The sequence below is a fragment of the Hyla sarda genome, unplaced genomic scaffold, assembly GCF_029499605.1.
Source record: "Hyla sarda isolate aHylSar1 unplaced genomic scaffold, aHylSar1.hap1 scaffold_416, whole genome shotgun sequence".
NCBI classification, from domain to species: Eukaryota; Metazoa; Chordata; class Amphibia; order Anura; family Hylidae; genus Hyla; species Hyla sarda.
The window spans coordinates 80,812-101,489 of record NW_026610431.1 but is presented as its reverse complement, the minus strand read 5'-3'; the positions used below and the strand labels follow the sequence as shown (position 1 = coordinate 101,489).

The 20,678-nt window shown below is 47.4% G+C and overlaps 6 non-coding genes and 2 pseudogenes across 6 annotated transcripts; all 8 read right to left on the bottom strand.

Moving 5' to 3' along the window:
* Nucleotides 1–485: 485 nt before the first annotated feature.
* LOC130333862 (U2 spliceosomal RNA) lies at nt 486–676 on the bottom strand. The gene has a single exon (XR_008875915.1). It is a non-coding gene; the product is annotated as a U2 spliceosomal RNA (small nuclear RNA).
* A 2,084-nt stretch (nt 677–2,760) lies between these two features.
* On the bottom strand, nt 2,761–2,951 carry LOC130333845 (U2 spliceosomal RNA). Its single transcript, XR_008875900.1, has one exon. It is a non-coding gene; the product is annotated as a U2 spliceosomal RNA (small nuclear RNA).
* A 2,060-nt stretch (nt 2,952–5,011) lies between these two features.
* Nucleotides 5,012–5,184, bottom strand: LOC130333869 (U2 spliceosomal RNA; annotated as a pseudogene).
* Nucleotides 5,185–6,622: 1,438 nt separating this feature from the next.
* LOC130333822 (U2 spliceosomal RNA) lies at nt 6,623–6,759 on the bottom strand (annotated as a pseudogene).
* Nucleotides 6,760–8,848: 2,089 nt separating this feature from the next.
* Nucleotides 8,849–9,039, bottom strand: LOC130333844 (U2 spliceosomal RNA). The gene has a single exon (XR_008875899.1). It is a non-coding gene; the product is annotated as a U2 spliceosomal RNA (small nuclear RNA).
* A 2,090-nt stretch (nt 9,040–11,129) lies between these two features.
* On the bottom strand, nt 11,130–11,320 carry LOC130333843 (U2 spliceosomal RNA). The gene has a single exon (XR_008875898.1). It is a non-coding gene; the product is annotated as a U2 spliceosomal RNA (small nuclear RNA).
* A 2,090-nt stretch (nt 11,321–13,410) lies between these two features.
* LOC130333842 (U2 spliceosomal RNA) lies at nt 13,411–13,601 on the bottom strand. Its single transcript, XR_008875897.1, has one exon. It is a non-coding gene; the product is annotated as a U2 spliceosomal RNA (small nuclear RNA).
* A 2,093-nt stretch (nt 13,602–15,694) lies between these two features.
* On the bottom strand, nt 15,695–15,885 carry LOC130333841 (U2 spliceosomal RNA). The gene has a single exon (XR_008875896.1). It is a non-coding gene; the product is annotated as a U2 spliceosomal RNA (small nuclear RNA).
* Between the last annotated feature and the right edge of the window lie 4,793 nt (nt 15,886–20,678).

Sequence of the window (20,678 nt, the reverse complement as noted above, 5' to 3'; positions counted from 1 at the left end):
CAGGAGACCCCCCCCCCCCCCCATGTTATGTTACATAGTTACATAGTTAGTACGGTCGAAAAAAGACATATGTCCATCAAGTTCAACCAGGGAATTAAGGGGTAGGGGTGTGGCGCGATATTGGGGAAGGGATGAGATTTTATATTTCTTCATAAGCATTAATCTTATTTTGTCAATTAGGAACATTCAGCACCCACCCGCTATCAAGGCAGCTGCCTATCATGTCATGCCCTACCTGCACAGGTGTGCTGGCTACTCAAATGATCCAATTAAGGAGGCCATTTAGTCAGCAGCAGCAGAAGTCCTGTGCCTGGACGCTCCAACAGCGGCCAGACACAAGCAGAAGCAGAAGCAGCAGAAGCAGCAGCAGCACCACCTTTTGTTTTTTGGCTGCAGCAGCAGCAAGGCCCACAGGGCTGGCTAGCTGGCTAGCCAGCAAGCAGGTAGCAATGAAAGTAGGAATCTTTCTTTTTAACCCTGTATGGGGGTGGTGCACTGTACCCGAAGATACTGCCATATCGGGTCAATGCATAGGGCGACGGAAGCAAGCTTCGAAATCGGCCCCCGTTCTCAAAAATCCATTTAATATATGGTCCCCAGATAGGGGACGTATCAGATATTAAACTGATAAGAACAGATACTACACTTGATCTTAGCCAAAAGGCCGAGAAGCGATAACCGTGAAAGGGGCGGGCCCAACAAGGTGCCCTTCATGGGCACTATCACTGCTTGCTGTCAGGGAGGCTGCCAGACAATTTTCCATGCACACTCTGGGCTGGGGGGCAGTCAACCACCAGTACACACAGCAGAACCTAAACCCATACCATTATTGCTAAGCAGCAAGACAGGGGCCCATTGCACTCCCACGGGGCCTTTTTAAATGCAATCCATAACCCGGATTTGCCAGGAACCCTTCTTACTCCTCCTACTTGCATGTGACACTGGGCTTAGGATCTGCATAGGAAACACACACACAAGCACACACCTACCTTTGTTGCCTGCAGATGCCTCCTTGGCTGTCCCCAAACGGTATCAAACCAACACCCACGGGAAGCTGTAAGCATAGAGGACATGCCTGCACCCCATTGGACTTACCTGTGTGGGTTAAACCCGGGTTATTTGACAACCTATGGCGGTGATGGTTCTGCTCAGGCAGAGCAGTGCTGATGCTCCTCATAAAGCTGTCGCTGCTGTGAAGGTTCTAGGTGACATCACAAATCCCTATGGTTACATACACAACAAAGCTGGGTTGTTGTTGTTTACACTCTGCAAGGCCTGTGGAAGTGAGTGACATCATAGCACTGTAGTTCTGAGGGTTCTAGATGGATGCAACAATCTCCTGTTGCTTCTATGAAGGCCATAATAGACGACATCACCAAACAGCTCCATAGTCACATACACAGCAAAGGAGAGATGTTGTTTACACCTAGTGATGTCAGTGGTATTGAGTGACATCACAGCACAGTGCTAAGGCTCCTGGGCCTGGACACAGCAGCGGCTGCAATATCTCAACGGAGAATACGTTTATATATATGTGTGTGTGTGCGCGTATATATATATATATATATATATATATATATATATATATTTCTCCGCCGAAATCACTTTTAAACCCATTTCCACCTTTTTTTCCCTTCTCTTCCTCTTACTTTTTTTTCACGTTTTTTTACGTTTTTCTCCTTTTCGCCTCTTTTCTGGGCGTATTATTCTTCTTTTTCTTCTTTTTTTTCGTCTAATGCATACCCCATCAGTGCAGCAATGCTTATTCAATACCGCCAGCAGATGGAGACACTGGGGGATAATTTTCTAAGGATTTATACTGATTTTTCCTGTCTGAATTTGTCGCACAGAAAGTTGCAGGCCAAATATGTGTGACATTTCTGCGACTTTAGCTTCTAGAGCATTTTTACAACATTATACATAGGTGCTGAATACATAAAAAGCGACTGTTCAGCGACAGACAAGTCGCATCGGCTGAAAGTAGGCCAGAATGTCAGTCCATGTTGGAGCAGGTTTAGATACAGTCTAAAGTATAGATCTCAAAGTCTGTGCACAGAATTTAGCAAGGGCCTCGCACCTTCTGATGCATCAGGTAGGTGCACAATAGCATAGCCTAACCCTCTGTACTTTGGTCTATATTGATGCGGGACATAGACAGCCAGCTGATGACCAATCCATTAGTGCAATGGATGGCTGGAAGCATTTGTCTTTGCCTTTGCAATACCACAGAAGCAATGCATGGTCAATGTACAGCAATGACACACCTGTGTGAACAGCCAGGAGACCCCCCCCCCCCCCCCATGTTATGTTACATAGTTACATAGTTAGTACGGTCGAAAAAAGACATATGTCCATCAAGTTCAACCAGGGAATTAAGGGGTAGGGGTGTGGCGCGATATTGGGGAAGGGATGAGATTTTATATTTCTTCATAAGCATTAATCTTATTTTGTCAATTAGGAACATTCAGCACCCACCCGCTATCAAGGCAGCTGCCTATCATGTCATGCCCTACCTGCACAGGTGTGCTGGCTACTCAAATGATCCAATTAAGGAGGCCATTTAGTCAGCAGCAGCAGAAGTCCTGTGCCTGGACGCTCCAACAGCGGCCAGACACAAGCAGAAGCAGAAGCAGCAGAAGCAGCAGCAGCACCACCTTTTGTTTTTTGGCTGCAGCAGCAAGGCCCACAGGGCTGGCTAGCTGGCTAGCCAGCAAACAGGTAGCAATGAAAGTAGGAATCTTTCTTTTTAACCCTGTAAGGGGGTGGTGCACTGTACCCGAAGATACTGCCATATCGGGTCAATGCATAGGGCGACGGAAGCAAGCTTCGAAATCGGCCCCCGTTCTCAAAAATCCATTTAATATATGGTCCCCAGATAGGGGACGTATCAGATATTAAACTGATAAGAACAGATACTACACTTGATCTTAGCCAAAAGGCCGAGAAGCGATAACCGTGAAAGGGGCGGGCCCAACAAGGTGCCCTTCATGGGCACTATCACTGCTTGCTGTCAGGGAGGCTGCCAGACAATTTTCCATGCACACTCTGGGCTGGGGGGCAGTCAACCACCAGTACACACAGCAGAACCTAAACCCATACCATTATTGCTAAGCAGCAAGACAGGGGCCCATTGCACTCCCACGGGGCCTTTTTAAATGCAATCCATAACCCGGATTTGCCAGGAACCCTTCTTACTCCTCCTACTTGCATGTGACACTGGGCTTAGGATCTGCATAGGAAACACACACACAAGCACACACCTACCTTTGTTGCCTGCAGATGCCTCCTTGGCTGTCCCCAAACGGTATCAAACCAACACCCACGGGAAGCTGTAAGCATAGAGGACATGCCTGCACCCCATTGGACTTACCTGTGTGGGTTAAACCCGGGTTATTTGACAACCTATGGCGGTGATGGTTCTGCTCAGGCAGAGCAGTGCTGATGCTCCTCATAAAGCTGTCGCTGCTGTGAAGGTTCTAGGTGACATCACAAATCCCTATGGTTACATACACAACAAAGCTGGGTTGTTGTTGTTTACACTCTGCAAGGCCTGTGGAAGTGAGTGACATCATAGCACTGTAGTTCTGAGGGTTCTAGATGGATGCAACAATCTCCTGTTGCTTCTATGAAGGCCATAATAGACGACATCACCAAACAGCTCCATAGTCACATACACAGCAAAGGAGAGATGTTGTTTACACCTAGTGATGTCAGTGGTATTGAGTGACATCACAGCACAGTGCTAAGGCTCCTGGGCCTGGACACAGCAGCGGCTGCAATATCTCAACGGAGAATACGTTTATATATATGTGTGTGTGTGCGCGTATATATATATATATTTCTCCGCCGAAATCACTTTTAAACCCATTTCCACCTTTTTTTCCCTTCTCTTCCTCTTACTTTTTTTTCACGTTTTTTTACGTTTTTCTCCTTTTCGCCTCTTTTCTGGGCGTATTATTCTTCTTTTTCTTCTTTTTTTTCGTCTAATGCATACCCCATCAGTGCAGCAATGCTTATTCAATACCGCCAGCAGATGGAGACACTGGGGGATAATTTTCTAAGGATTTATACTGATTTTTCCTGTCTGAATTTGTCGCACAGAAAGTTGCAGGCCAAATATGTGTGACATTTCTGCGACTTTAGCTTCTAGAGCATTTTTACAACATTATACATAGGTGCTGAATACATAAAAAGCGACTGTTCAGCGACAGACAAGTCGCATCGGCTGAAAGTAGGCCAGAATGTCAGTCCATGTTGGAGCAGGTTTAGATACAGTCTAAAGTATAGATCTCAAAGTCTGTGCACAGAATTTAGCAAGGGCCTCGCACCTTCTGATGCATCAGGTAGGTGCACAATAGCATAGCCTAACCCTCTGTACTTTGGTCTATATTGATGCGGGACATAGACAGCCAGCTGATGACCAATCCATTAGTGCAATGGATGGCTGGAAGCATTTGTCTTTGCCTTTGCAATACCACAGAAGCAATGCATGGTCAATGTACAGCAATGACACACCTGTGTGAACAGCCAGGAGACCCCCCCCCCCCCCCCCATGTTATGTTACATAGTTACATAGTTAGTACGGTCGAAAAAAGACATATGTCCATCAAGTTCAACCAGGGAATTAAGGGGTAGGGGTGTGGCGCGATATTGGGGAAGGGATGAGATTTTATATTTCTTCATAAGCATTAATCTTATTTTGTCAATTAGGAACATTCAGCACCCGCTATCAAGGCAGCTGCCTATCATGTCATGCCCTACCTGCACAGGTATGCTGGCTACTCAAATGATCCAATTAAGGAGGCCATTTAGTCAGCAGCAGCAGAAGTCCTGTGCCTGGACGCTCCAACAGCGGCCAGACACAAGCAGAAGCAGAAGCAGCAGAAGCAGCAGCAGCACCACCTTTTGTTTTTTGGCTGCAGCAGCAGCAAGGCCCACAGGGCTGGCTAGCTGGCTAGCCAGCAAGCAGGTAGCAATGAAAGTAGGAATCTTTCTTTTTAACCCTGTAAGGGGGTGGTGCACTGTACCCGAAGATACTGCCATATCGGGTCAATGCATAGGGCGACGGAAGCAAGCTTCGAAATCGGCCCCCGTTCTCAAAAATCCATTTAATATATGGTCCCCAGATAGGGGACGTATCAGATATTAAACTGATAAGAACAGATTTTTTTTTTTTTAAGTTAGCCCTCAGAACTCACTCAGAGTTCCAAGATCTTATTTTGAACTCAATTTTGTGTTCATCATCAGGTAACATGTTTTTATTTCTTTTCTTAAACACTAATGAAACAAAATAGAACATTTAAAAACAAAATAAGAAACAACATAAAATAGCAAAACCAAACATTACTTTCTAATTAAGCAAAACCAAATTAGAAGGTCATCCCCTTCCTCCATGCAAACACCATTAGAAAGTCTATCAGTCCTCGACTGATATTGCCATTTGCTATATCTTTCTTAACTTGAGACGCTAACCAGCCTGGAATTTTATACGTTTCAACAAAACGGTTCATGTCTGCCTTGAAAGAAAAATAGACTTTATCCCGAGCTTCTTCCTCCCGGTTCTTCAAGCCTATCTTTAGATCCATCATATCTTTGTCAAACGTTTTTCTTTCTGCTTCCGACAAATTTTCCAACAAACCACCAAGCACACCAAAATACTGCACTGGCACATACACTTCCTCCTCTCTCTTCTTCTTCTGCTCTGTAGGTCTTCTAGTTGGAACCTGCTCCACTTCTGGTTCTTTCACTTCAGCTGGTTCCTCTCTGCTTCTTTTTACAGCTTCCTTTTTCTCTGAATTTTTCTCAGACTTTTTCTTAGGACACGAGCCAAGCAGATGGCCCTCCTCTCCACACAGATGGCATTTCCTTTTCTTTTGACAATTTTCCACGTCGTGACCCTCCTCTTGACACTTGAAACACCACAAAAACGTGCAATCCTCCTTTCTGTGACCGTACTGTTTACATTTGCGGCAAAAATCTTGCATGCCAGAAAAATACAGATCCCCGTTCACAGAACCAATTTTAAACCGTCCTGGGGGGATCACTAACTTGCCATCTGCCATTTTAAATTTCACATGGAACCTCCACTTGGTGGTCCATAGTCCATATTGATTAAATACCTTGCCTTTAGGCAGAACACTGTCACAGAATCGAGACAAAAAGGTAACGATATCCTCCTCCGAAGTATATGGGCTATACATCCTTATAGTCACCAATCGTTCTCTACGTGGGAAATGTGGAACTATCTCCACCCCTTCCAAAACCGGACATACCTTCTTTTGCTGCAATATGTTCCAAAATGACTCATAGTCCTCTTCAGAAGCCAGCACCACGTCGTAGTATCCACTTCTGGGAAACTCAAGCATGGATAGGATTTGCTCCCTCTTGACTTCCAGCAACTTAAACAGCACTTCTTCCACGACAAAGACAAGGCCTCTTTCCTTCTTCCGGACATCGAGCAGGGAAATACGAACTCCATTCCGAAGTCTCGCAAAAGGCGGCACGCCTTCCGAAGAAAAACCGCAATCTTCCTCCATGTCCATGATGTCCAGACACCTCCCCCACCGAAGTAGGTAGGTGGGGATCGCCTCCCGTTGTCTGGGGACTAAGCCGGCTCCCTGATAGCAGCAGGGGGGTGAAGTCCCTCCGTTAAGAAGGACGATCCCCCCAGGCAAAGGAGCCGGGTACCCCAGACACCCTCTGGCCAGACCAAGTGAGCAGATACTACACTTGATCTTAGCCAAAAGGCCGAGAAGCGATAACCGTGAAAGGGGCGGGCCCAACAAGGTGCCCTTCATGGGCACTATCACTGCTTGCTGTCAGGGAGGCTGCCAGACAATTTTCCATGCACACTCTGGGCTGGGGGGCAGTCAACCACCAGTACACACAGCAGAACCTAAACCCATACCATTATTGCTAAGCAGCAAGACAGGGGCCCATTGCACTCCCACGGGGCCTTTTTAAATGCAATCCATAACCCGGATTTGCCAGGAACCCTTCTTACTCCTCCTACTTGCATGTGACACTGGGCTTAGGATCTGCATAGGAAACACACACACAAGCACACACCTACCTTTGTTGCCTGCAGATGCCTCCTTGGCTGTCCCCAAACGGTATCAAACCAACACCCACGGGAAGCTGTAAGCATAGAGGACATGCCTGCACCCCATTGGACTTACCTGTGTGGGTTAAACCCGGGTTATTTGACAACCTATGGCGGTGATGGTTCTGCTCAGGCAGAGCAGTGCTGATGCTCCTCATAAAGCTGTCGCTGCTGTGAAGGTTCTAGGTGACATCACAAATCCCTATGGTTACATACACAACAAAGCTGGGTTGTTGTTGTTTACACTCTGCAAGGCCTGTGGAAGTGAGTGACATCATAGCACTGTAGTTCTGAGGGTTCTAGATGGATGCAACAATCTCCTGTTGCTTCTATGAAGGCCATAATAGACGACATCACCAAACAGCTCCATAGTCACATACACAGCAAAGGAGAGATGTTGTTTACACCTAGTGATGTCAGTGGTATTGAGTGACATCACAGCACAGTGCTAAGGCTCCTGGGCCTGGACACAGCAGCGGCTGCAATATCTCAACGGAGAATACGTTTATATATATGTGTGTGTGTGCGCGTATATATATATATATATATATATATATATATATATATATATATTTCTCCGCCGAAATCACTTTTAAACCCGTTTCCACCTTTTTTTCCCTTCTCTTCCTCTTACTTTTTTTTCACGTTTTTTTAAGTTTTTCTCCTTTTCGCCTCTTTTCTGGGCGTATTATTCTTCTTTTTCTTCTTTTTTTTCGTCTAATGCATACCCCATCAGTGCAGCAATGCTTATTCAATACCGCCAGCAGATGGAGACACTGGGGGATAATTTTCTAAGGATTTATACTGATTTTTCCTGTCTGAATTTGTCGCACAGAAAGTTGCAGGCCAAATATGTGTGACATTTCTGCGACTTTAGCTTCTAGAGCATTTTTACAACATTATACATAGGTGCTGAATACATAAAAAGCGACTGTTCAGCGACAGACAAGTCGCATCGGCTGAAAGTAGGCCAGAATGTCAGTCCATGTTGGAGCAGGTTTAGATACAGTCTAAAGTATAGATCTCAAAGTCTGTGCACAGAATTTAGCAAGGGCCTCGCACCTTCTGATGCATCAGGTAGGTGCACAATAGCATAGCCTAACCCTCTGTACTTTGGTCTATATTGATGCGGGACATAGACAGCCAGCTGATGACCAATCCATTAGTGCAATGGATGGCTGGAAGCATTTGTCTTTGCCTTTGCAATACCACAGAAGCAATGCATGGTCAATGTACAGCAATGACACACCTGTGTGAACAGCCAGGAGACCCCCCCCCCCCCCATGTTATGTTACATAGTTACATAGTTAGTACGGTCGAAAAAAGACATATGTCCATCAAGTTCAACCAGGGAATTAAGGGGTAGGGGTGTGGCGCGATATTGGGGAAGGGATGAGATTTTATATTTCTTCATAAGCATTAATCTTATTTTGTCAATTAGGAACATTCAGCACCCACCCGCTATCAAGGCAGCTGCCTATCATGTCATGCCCTACCTGCACAGGTGTGCTGGCTACTCAAATGATCCAATTAAGGAGGCCATTTAGTCAGCAGCAGCAGAAGTCCTGTGCCTGGACGCTCCAACAGCGGCCAGACACAAGCAGAAGCAGAAGCAGCAGAAGCAGCAGCAGCACCACCTTTTGTTTTTTGGCTGCAGCAGCAGCAAGGCCCACAGGGCTGGCTAGCTGGCTAGCCAGCAAGCAGGTAGCAATGAAAGTAGGAATCTTTCTTTTTAACCCTGTAAGGGGGTGGTGCACTGTACCCGAAGATACTGCCATATCGGGTCAATGCATAGGGCGACGGAAGCAAGCTTCGAAATCGGCCCCCGTTCTCAAAAATCCATTTAATATATGGTCCCCAGATAGGGGACGTATCAGATATTAAACTGATAAGAACAGATACTACACTTGATCTTAGCCAAAAGGCCGAGAAGCGATAACCGTGAAAGGGGCGGGCCCAACAAGGTGCCCTTCATGGGCACTATCACTGCTTGCTGTCAGGGAGGCTGCCAGACAATTTTCCATGCACACTCTGGGCTGGGGGGCAGTCAACCACCAGTACACACAGCAGAACCTAAACCCATACCATTATTGCTAAGCAGCAAGACAGGGGCCCATTGCACTTCCACGGGGCCTTTTTAAATGCAATCCATAACCCGGATTTGCCAGGAACCCTTCTTACTCCTCCTACTTGCATGTGACACTGGGCTTAGGATCTGCATAGGAAACACACACACAAGCACACACCTACCTTTGTTGCCTGCAGATGCCTCCTTGGCTGTCCCCAAACGGTATCAAACCAACACCCACGGGAAGCTGTAAGCATAGAGGACATGCCTGCACCCCATTGGACTTACCTGTGTGGGTTAAACCCGGGTTATTTGACAACCTATGGCGGTGATGGTTCTGCTCAGGCAGAGCAGTGCTGATGCTCCTCATAAAGCTGTCGCTGCTGTGAAGGTTCTAGGTGACATCACAAATCCCTATGGTTACATACACAACAAAGCTGGGTTGTTGTTGTTTACACTCTGCAAGGCCTGTGGAAGTGAGTGACATCATAGCACTGTAGTTCTGAGGGTTCTAGATGGATGCAACAATCTCCTGTTGCTTCTATGAAGGCCATAATAGACGACATCACCAAACAGCTCCATAGTCACATACACAGCAAAGGAGAGATGTTGTTTACACCTAGTGATGTCAGTGGTATTGAGTGACATCACAGCACAGTGCTAAGGCTCCTGGGCCTGGACACAGCAGCGGCTGCAATATCTCAACGGAGAATACGTTTATATATATGTGTGTGTGTGCGCGTATATATATATATATATATATATATATATATATATATTTCTCCGCCGAAATCACTTTTAAACCCATTTCCACCTTTTTTTCCCTTCTCTTCCTCTTACTTTTTTTTCATGTTTTTTTACGTTTTTCTCCTTTTCGCCTCTTTTCTGGGCGTATTATTCTTCTTTTTCTTCTTTTTTTTCGTCTAATGCATACCCCATCAGTGCAGCAATGCTTATTCAATACCACCAGCAGATGGAGACACTGGGGGATAATTTTCTAAGGATTTATACTGATTTTTCCTGTCTGAATTTGTCGCACAGAAAGTTGCAGGCCAAATATGTGTGACATTTCTGCGACTTTAGCTTCTAGAGCATTTTTACAACATTATACATAGGTGCTGAATACATAAAAAGCGACTGTTCAGCGACAGACAAGTCGCATCGGCTGAAAGTAGGCCAGAATGTCAGTCCATGTTGGAGCAGGTTTAGATACAGTCTAAAGTATAGATCTCAAAGTCTGTGCACAGAATTTAGCAAGGGCCTCGCACCTTCTGATGCATCAGGTAGGTGCACAATAGCATAGCCTAACCCTCTGTACTTTGGTCTATATTGATGCGGGACATAGACAGCCAGCTGATGACCAATCCATTAGTGCAATGGATGGCTGGAAGCATTTGTCTTTGCCTTTGCAATACCACAGAAGCAATGCATGGTCAATGTACAGCAATGACACACCTGTGTGAACAGCCAGGAGACCCCCCCCCCCCATGTTATGTTACATAGTTACATAGTTAGTACGGTCGAAAAAAGACATATGTCCATCAAGTTCAACCAGGGAATTAAGGGGTAGGGGTGTGGCGCGATATTGGGGAAGGGATGAGATTTTATATTTCTTCATAAGCATTAATCTTATTTTGTCAATTAGGAACATTCAGCACCCACCCGCTATCAAGGCAGCTGCCTATCATGTCATGCCCTACCTGCACAGGTGTGCTGGCTACTCAAATGATCCAATTAAGGAGGCCATTTAGTCAGCAGCAGCAGAAGTCCTGTGCCTGGACGCTCCAACAGCGGCCAGACACAAGCAGAAGCAGAAGCAGCAGAAGCAGCAGAAGCAGCAGCAGCACCACCTTTTGTTTTTTGGCTGCAGCAGCAGCAAGGCCCACAGGGCTGGCTAGCTGGCTAGCCAGCAAGCAGGTAGCAATGAAAGTAGGAATCTTTCTTTTTAACCCTGTAAGGGGGTGGTGCACTGTACCCGAAGATACTGCCATATCGGGTCAATGCATAGGGCGACGGAAGCAAGCTTCGAAATCGGCCCCCGTTCTCAAAAATCCATTTAATATATGGTCCCCAGATAGGGGACGTATCAGATATTAAACTGATAAGAACAGATACTACACTTGATCTTAGCCAAAAGGCCGAGAAGCGATAACCGTGAAAGGGGCGGGCCCAACAAGGTGCCCTTCATGGGCACTATCACTGCTTGCTGTCAGGGAGGCTGCCAGACAATTTTCCATGCACACTCTGGGCTGGGGGGCAGTCAACCACCAGTACACACAGCAGAACCTAAACCCATACCATTATTGCTAAGCAGCAAGACAGGGGCCCATTGCACTTCCACGGGGCCTTTTTAAATGCAATCCATAACCCGGATTTGCCAGGAACCCTTCTTACTCCTCCTACTTGCATGTGACACTGGGCTTAGGATCTGCATAGGAAACACACACACAAGCACACACCTACCTTTGTTGCCTGCAGATGCCTCCTTGGCTGTCCCCAAACGGTATCAAACCAACACCCACGGGAAGCTGTAAGCATAGAGGACATGCCTGCACCCCATTGGACTTACCTGTGTGGGTTAAACCCGGGTTATTTGACAACCTATGGCGGGGATGGTTCTGCTCAGGCAGAGCAGTGCTGATGCTCCTCATAAAGCTGTCGCTGCTGTGAAGGTTCTAGGTGACATCACAAATCCCTATGGTTACATACACAACAAAGCTGGGTTGTTGTTGTTTACACTCTGCAAGGCCTGTGGAAGTGAGTGACATCATAGCACTGTAGTTCTGAGGGTTCTAGATGGATGCAACAATCTCCTGTTGCTTCTATGAAGGCCATAATAGACGACATCACCAAACAGCTCCATAGTCACATACACAGCAAAGGAGAGATGTTGTTTACACCTAGTGATGTCAGTGGTATTGAGTGACATCACAGCACAGTGCTAAGGCTCCTGGGCCTGGACACAGCAGCGGCTGCAATATCTCAACGGAGAATACGTTTATATATATGTGTGTGTGTGCGCGTATATATATATATATATATATATATATATATATATATTTCTCCGCCGAAATCACTTTTAAACCCATTTCCACCTTTTTTTCCCTTCTCTTCCTCTTACTTTTTTTTCATGTTTTTTTACGTTTTTCTCCTTTTCGCCTCTTTTCTGGGCGTATTATTCTTCTTTTTCTTCTTTTTTTTCGTCTAATGCATACCCCATCAGTGCAGCAATGCTTATTCAATACCACCAGCAGATGGAGACACTGGGGGATAATTTTCTAAGGATTTATACTGATTTTTCCTGTCTGAATTTGTCGCACAGAAAGTTGCAGGCCAAATATGTGTGACATTTCTGCGACTTTAGCTTCTAGAGCATTTTTACAACATTATACATAGGTGCTGAATACATAAAAAGCGACTGTTCAGCGACAGACAAGTCGCATCGGCTGAAAGTAGGCCAGAATGTCAGTCCATGTTGGAGCAGGTTTAGATACAGTCTAAAGTATAGATCTCAAAGTCTGTGCACAGAATTTAGCAAGGGCCTCGCACCTTCTGATGCATCAGGTAGGTGCACAATAGCATAGCCTAACCCTCTGTACTTTGGTCTATATTGATGCGGGACATAGACAGCCAGCTGATGACCAATCCATTAGTGCAATGGATGGCTGGAAGCATTTGTCTTTGCCTTTGCAATACCACAGAAGCAATGCATGGTCAATGTACAGCAATGACACACCTGTGTGAACAGCCAGGAGACCCCCCCCCCCCATGTTATGTTACATAGTTACATAGTTAGTACGGTCGAAAAAAGACATATGTCCATCAAGTTCAACCAGGGAATTAAGGGGTAGGGGTGTGGCGCGATATTGGGGAAGGGATGAGATTTTATATTTCTTCATAAGCATTAATCTTATTTTGTCAATTAGGAACATTCAGCACCCACCCGCTATCAAGGCAGCTGCCTATCATGTCATGCCCTACCTGCACAGGTGTGCTGGCTACTCAAATGATCCAATTAAGGAGGCCATTTAGTCAGCAGCAGCAGAAGTCCTGTGCCTGGACGCTCCAACAGCGGCCAGACACAAGCAGAAGCAGAAGCAGCAGAAGCAGCAGAAGCAGCAGCAGCACCACCTTTTGTTTTTTGGCTGCAGCAGCAGCAAGGCCCACAGGGCTGGCTAGCTGGCTAGCCAGCAAGCAGGTAGCAATGAAAGTAGGAATCTTTCTTTTTAACCCTGTAAGGGGGTGGTGCACTGTACCCGAAGATACTGCCATATCGGGTCAATGCATAGGGCGACGGAAGCAAGCTTCGAAATCGGCCCCCGTTCTCAAAAATCCATTTAATATATGGTCCCCAGATAGGGGACGTATCAGATATTAAACTGATAAGAACAGATACTACACTTGATCTTAGCCAAAAGGCCGAGAAGCGATAACCGTGAAAGGGGCGGGCCCAACAAGGTGCCCTTCATGGGCACTATCACTGCTTGCTGTCAGGGAGGCTGCCAGACAATTTTCCATGCACACTCTGGGCTGGGGGGCAGTCAACCACCAGTACACACAGCAGAACCTAAACCCATACCATTATTGCTAAGCAGCAAGACAGGGGCCCATTGCACTTCCACGGGGCCTTTTTAAATGCAATCCATAACCCGGATTTGCCAGGAACCCTTCTTACTCCTCCTACTTGCATGTGACACTGGGCTTAGGATCTGCATAGGAAACACACACACAAGCACACACCTACCTTTGTTGCCTGCAGATGCCTCCTTGGCTGTCCCCAAACGGTATCAAACCAACACCCACGGGAAGCTGTAAGCATAGAGGACATGCCTGCACCCCATTGGACTTACCTGTGTGGGTTAAACCCGGGTTATTTGACAACCTATGGCGGGGATGGTTCTGCTCAGGCAGAGCAGTGCTGATGCTCCTCATAAAGCTGTCGCTGCTGTGAAGGTTCTAGGTGACATCACAAATCCCTATGGTTACATACACAACAAAGCTGGGTTGTTGTTGTTTACACTCTGCAAGGCCTGTGGAAGTGAGTGACATCATAGCACTGTAGTTCTGAGGGTTCTAGATGGATGCAACAATCTCCTGTTGCTTCTATGAAGGCCATAATAGACGACATCACCAAACAGCTCCATAGTCACATACACAGCAAAGGAGAGATGTTGTTTACACCTAGTGATGTCAGTGGTATTGAGTGACATCACAGCACAGTGCTAAGGCTCCTGGGCCTGGACACAGCAGCGGCTGCAATATCTCAACGGAGAATACGTTTATATATATGTGTGTGTGTGCGCGTATATATATATATATATATATATATATATATATATATATATATATTTCTCCGCCGAAATCACTTTTAAACCCATTTCCACCTTTTTTTCCCTTCTCTTCCTCTTACTTTTTTTTCATGTTTTTTTACGTTTTTCTCCTTTTCGCCTCTTTTCTGGGCGTATTATTCTTCTTTTTCTTCTTTTTTTTCGTCTAATGCATACCCCATCAGTGCAGCAATGCTTATTCAATACCACCAGCAGATGGAGACACTGGGGGATAATTTTCTAAGGATTTATACTGATTTTTCCTGTCTGAATTTGTCGCACAGAAAGTTGCAGGCCAAATATGTGTGACATTTCTGCGACTTTAGCTTCTAGAGCATTTTTACAACATTATACATAGGTGCTGAATACATAAAAAGCGACTGTTCAGCGACAGACAAGTCGCATCGGCTGAAAGTAGGCCAGAATGTCAGTCCATGTTGGAGCAGGTTTAGATACAGTCTAAAGTATAGATCTCAAAGTCTGTGCACAGAATTTAGCAAGGGCCTCGCACCTTCTGATGCATCAGGTAGGTGCACAATAGCATAGCCTAACCCTCTGTACTTTGGTCTATATTGATGCGGGACATAGACAGCCAGCTGATGACCAATCCATTAGTGCAATGGATGGCTGGAAGCATTTGTCTTTGCCTTTGCAATACCACAGAAGCAATGCATGGTCAATGTACAGCAATGACACACCTGTGTGAACAGCCAGGAGACCCCCCCCCCCCCCCCATGTTATGTTACATAGTTACATAGTTAGTACGGTCGAAAAAAGACATATGTCCATCAAGTTCAACCAGGGAATTAAGGGGTAGGGGTGTGGCGCGATATTGGGGAAGGGATGAGATTTTATATTTCTTCATAAGCATTAATCTTATTTTGTCAATTAGGAACATTCAGCACCCACCCGCTATCAAGGCAGCTGCCTATCATGTCATGCCCTACCTGCACAGGTGTGCTGGCTACTCAAATGATCCAATTAAGGAGGCCATTTAGTCAGCAGCAGCAGAAGTCCTGTGCCTGGACGCTCCAACAGCGGCCAGACACAAGCAGAAGCAGAAGCAGCAGAAGCAGCAGCAGCACCACCTTTTGTTTTTTGGCTGCAGCAGCAGCAAGGCCCACAGGGCTGGCTAGCTGGCTAGCCAGCAAGCAGGTAGCAATGAAAGTAGGAATCTTTCTTTTTAACCCTGTAAGGGGGTGGTGCACTGTACCCGAAGATACTGCCATATCGGGTCAATGCATAGGGCGACGGAAGCAAGCTTCGAAATCGGCCCCCGTTCTCAAAAATCCATTTAATATATGGTCCCCAGATAGGGGACGTATCAGATATTAAACTGATAAGAACAGATACTACACTTGATCTTAGCCAAAAGGCCGAGAAGCGATAACCGTGAAAGGGGCGGGCCCAACAAGGTGCCCTTCATGGGCACTATCACTGCTTGCTGTCAGGGAGGCTGCCAGACAATTTTCCATGCACACTCTGGGCTGGGGGGCAGTCAACCACCAGTACACACAGCAGAACCTAAACCCATACCATTATTGCTAAGCAGCAAGACAGGGGCCCATTGCACTCCCACGGGGCCTTTTTAAATGCAATCCATAACCCGGATTTGCCAGGAACCCTTCTTACTCCTCCTACTTGCATGTGACACTGGGCTTAGGATCTGCATAGGAAACACACACACAAGCACACACCTACCTTTGTTGCCTGCAGATGCCTCCTTGGCTGTCCCCAAACGGTATCAAACCAACACCCACGGGAAGCTGTAAGCATAGAGGACATGCCTGCACCCCATTGGACTTACCTGTGTGGGTTAAACCCGGGTTATTTGACAACCTATGGCGGTGATGGTTCTGCTCAGGCAGAGCAGTGCTGATGCTCCTCATAAAGCTGTCGCTGCTGTGAAGGTTCTAGGTGACATCACAAATCCCTATGGTTACATACACAACAAAGCTGGGTTGTTGTTGTTTACACTCTGCAAGGCCTGTGGAAGTGAGTGACATCATAGCACTGTAGTTCTGAGGGTTCTAGATGGATGCAACAATCTCCTGTTGCTTCTATGAAGGCCATAATAGACGACATCACCAAACAGCTCCATAGTCACATACACAGCAAAGGAGAGATGTTGTTTACACCTAGTGATGTCAGTGGTATTGAGTGACATCACAGCACAGTGCTAAGGCTCCTGGGCCTGGACACAGCAGCGGCTGCAATATCTCAACGGAGAATACGTTTATATATATGTGTGTGTGTGCGCGTATATATATATATATATATATATATATATATATATATATATATGTTACGCCGAGCGCTCCGGGTCCCCGCTCCTCCCCGGAGCGCTCGCTACACTCTCCTCACTGCAGCGCTCCGGTCGGTTCCACTGACCCGGGGCGCTGCGATACCGCCTCCAGCCGGGATGCGATTCGCGATGCGGGTAGCGCCCGCTCGCGATGCGCACCCCGGCTCCCGTACCTGACTCGCTCTCCGTCAGTCCTGTCCCGGCGCGCGCGGCCCCGCTCCCTAGGGCGCGCGCGCGCCGGGTCTTTGCGATTTAAAGGGCCACTGCGCCGCTGATTGGCGCAGTGGTTCCAATTAGTGTTATCACCTGTGCACTTCCCTATATCACCTCACTTCCCCTTCACTCCCTCGCCGGATCTTGTTGCCATCGTGCCAGTGAAAGCGTTTCCTTGTGTGTTCCTAGCCTGTGTTCCAGACCTCCTGCCGTTGCCCCTGACTACGATCCTTGCTGCCTGCCCCGACCTTCTGCTACGTCCGACCTTGCTTCTGTCTACTCCCTTGTATCGCGCCTATCTTCAGCAGCCAGAGAGGTTGAGCCGTTGCTAGTGGATACGACCTGGTCACTACCGCCGCAGCAAGACCATCCCGCTTTGCGGCGGGCTCTGGTGAAAACCAGTAGTGACTTAGAACCGATCCACTAGCACGGTCCACGCCAATCCCTCTCTGGCACAGAGGATCCACTACCTGCCAGCCGGCATCGTGACAGTAGATCCGGCCATGGATCCCGCTGAAGTTCCTCTGCCAGTTGTCGCTGACCTCACCACGGTGGTCGCCCAGCAGTCACAACAGATAGCGCAACAAGGCCAACAGCTGTCTCAACTGACTGTTATGCTACAACAGTTACTACCACAGCTCCAGCAATCATCTCCTCCGCCAGCTCCTGCACCTCCTCCGCAGCGAGTGGCCGCTTCTGGACTACGACTATCCTTGCCGGATAAATTTGATGGGGACTCTAAGTTTTGCCGTGGCTTTCTTTCCCAATGTTCATTGCACTTGGAGATGATGTCGGACCAGTTCCCCACTGAAAGGTCTAAGGTGGCTTTCGTAGTCAGCCTTCTGTCTGGAAAAGCCCTGTCTTGGGCCACACCGCTCTGGGACCGCAATGACCCCGTCACTGCCTCTGTACACTCCTTCTTCTCGGAAATTCGAAGTGTCTTTGAGGAACCTGCCCGAGCCTCTTCTGCTGAGACTGCCCTGTTGAACCTGGTCCAGGGTAATTCTTCCGTTGGCGAGTATGCCGTACAATTCCGTACTCTTGCTTCAGAGTTATCCTGGAATAATGAAGCACTCTGCGCGACCTTCAAAAAAGGCCTATCCAGCAACATTAAAGATGTTCTGGCCGCACGAGAAATCCCTGCTAATCTACATGAACTCATTCACCTAGCCACTCGCATTGACATGCGTTTTTCCGAAAGGCGTCAGGAGCTCCGCCAGGATATGGACTCTGTTCGCACGAGGCGTTTCTTCTCCCCGGCTCCTCTCTCCTCTGGTCCCCTGCAATCTGTTCCTGTGCCTCCCGCCGTGGAGGCTATGCAGGTCGACCGGTCTCGCCTGACACCTCAAGAGAGGACACGACGCCGCATGGAGAATCTCTGCCTGTACTGTGCTAGTACCGAACACTTCCTGAAGGATTGTCCTATCCGTCCTCCCCGCCTGGAAAGACGTACGCTGACTCCGCACAAAAGTGAGACAGTCCTTGATGTCTACTCTGCTTCTCCACATCTTACTGTGCCTGTGCGGATGTCTGCCTCTGCCTTCTCCTTCTCTGCTGTGGCCTTCTTGGACTCCGGATCTGCAGGAAATTTTATTTTGGCCTCTCTCGTCAACAGGTTCAACATCCCGGTGACCAGTCTCGCCAGACCCCTCTACATCAATTGTGTAAACAATGAAAGATTGGACTGTACCATACGTTTCCGCACGGAGCCCCTTCTAATGTGCATCGGATCTCATCACGAGAGGATTGAACTTTTGGTCCTCCCCAATTGCACTTCTGAAATTCTCCTTGGACTTCCCTGGCTTCAACTTCATTCCCCAACCCTGGATTGGTCCACTGGGGAGATCAGGAGTTGGGGGCCCTCTTGTTCCAAGGACTGCCTAAAACCGGTTCCCAGTAACCCTTGCCGTGACTCTGTGGTTCCTCCTGTAACCGGTCTCCCTAAGGCCTATATGGACTTTGCGGACGTTTTTTGCAAAAAACAAGCTGAGACTCTACCTCCTCACAGGCCTTATGATTGTCCTATTGACCTCCTCCCGGGCACTACTCCACCCCGGGGCAGAATCTATCCTCTGTCCGTCCCAGAGACTCTTGCCATGTCTGAATACGTCCAGGAAAATTTAAAAAAGGGCTTTATCCGTAAATCCTCCTCTCCTGCCGGAGCCGGATTTTTCTTTGTGTCCAAAAAAGATGGCTCTCTACGTCCTTGCATTGACTACCGCGGTCTTAATAAAATCACGGTTAAGAACCGCTACCCCCTACCCCTCATCTCTGAACTCTTTGATCGCCTCCAAGGTGCCCACATTTTTACCAAACTGGACTTAAGAGGTGCTTATAATCTCATCCGCATCAGAGAGGGGGATGAATGGAAAACGGCATTTAACACCAGAGATGGACACTTTGAGTATCTGGTCATGCCCTTTGGCCTGTGCAACGCCCCTGCCGTCTTCCAAGACTTTGTTAATGAAATTTTTCGTGATCTCCTATACTCCTGTGTTGTTGTATATCTGGACGATATCCTGATTTTTTCTGCCAATCTAGAAGAACACCGCCAGCATGTCCGTATGGTTCTTCAGAGACTTCGTGACAATCAACTCTATGCCAAAATAGAGAAATGTCTGTTTGAATGCCAATCTCTTCCTTTCCTAGGATACTTGGTCTCTGGCCAGGGACTACAAATGGATCCAGACAAACTCTCTGCCGTCTTAGATTGGCCACGCCCCTCCGGACTCCGTGCCATCCAACGTTTTTTGGGGTTCGCCAATTATTACAGGCAATTTATTCCACATTTTTCTACCGTTGTGGCTCCTATTGTGGCTTTAACCAAAAAAAATGCCGATCCCAAGTCTTGGCCTCCTCAAGCGGAAGACGCCTTTAAACGGCTCAAGTCTGCCTTTTCTTCGGCTCCCGTGCTCTCCAGACCTGACCCATCTAAACCCTTCCTATTGGAGGTTGATGCCTCCTCAGTGGGAGCTGGAGCTGTCCTTCTACAAAAAAACTCTTCCGGGCATGCTGTTACTTGTGGTTTTTTTTCTAGGACCTTCTCTCCGGCGGAGAGGAACTACTCCATCGGGGATCGAGAGCTTCTAGCCATTAAATTAGCACTTGAGGAATGGAGGCATCTGCTGGAGGGATCAAGATTTCCAGTTATTATTTACACCGATCACAAGAACCTCTCCTACCTCCAGTCTGCCCAACGGCTGAATCCTCGTCAGGCCAGGTGGTCTCTGTTCTTTGCCCGATTTAATTTTGAAATTCACTTTCGGCCTGCCGATAAGAACATTAGGGCCGATGCTCTCTCTCGTTCCTCAGATGCTTCTGAAGTTGAACTCTCTCCTCAACACATCATTCCTCCTGACTGCCTGATTTCCACTTCTCCAGCCTCCATCAGGCAAACTCCTCCAGGAAAGACCTTTGTTTCTCCACGCCAACGCCTCGGAATCCTCAAATGGGGTCACTCCTCCCATCTCGCAGGTCATGCGGGCATCAAGAAATCTGTGCAACTCATCTCTCGCTTCTATTGGTGGCCGACTCTAGAGACTGATGTGGTGGACTTTGTGCGAGCCTGCACTATCTGTGCCCGGGATAAGACTCCTCGCCAGAAGCCCGCTGGTTTTCTTCATCCTCTGCCTGTCCCCGAACAGCCTTGGTCTCTGATTGGTA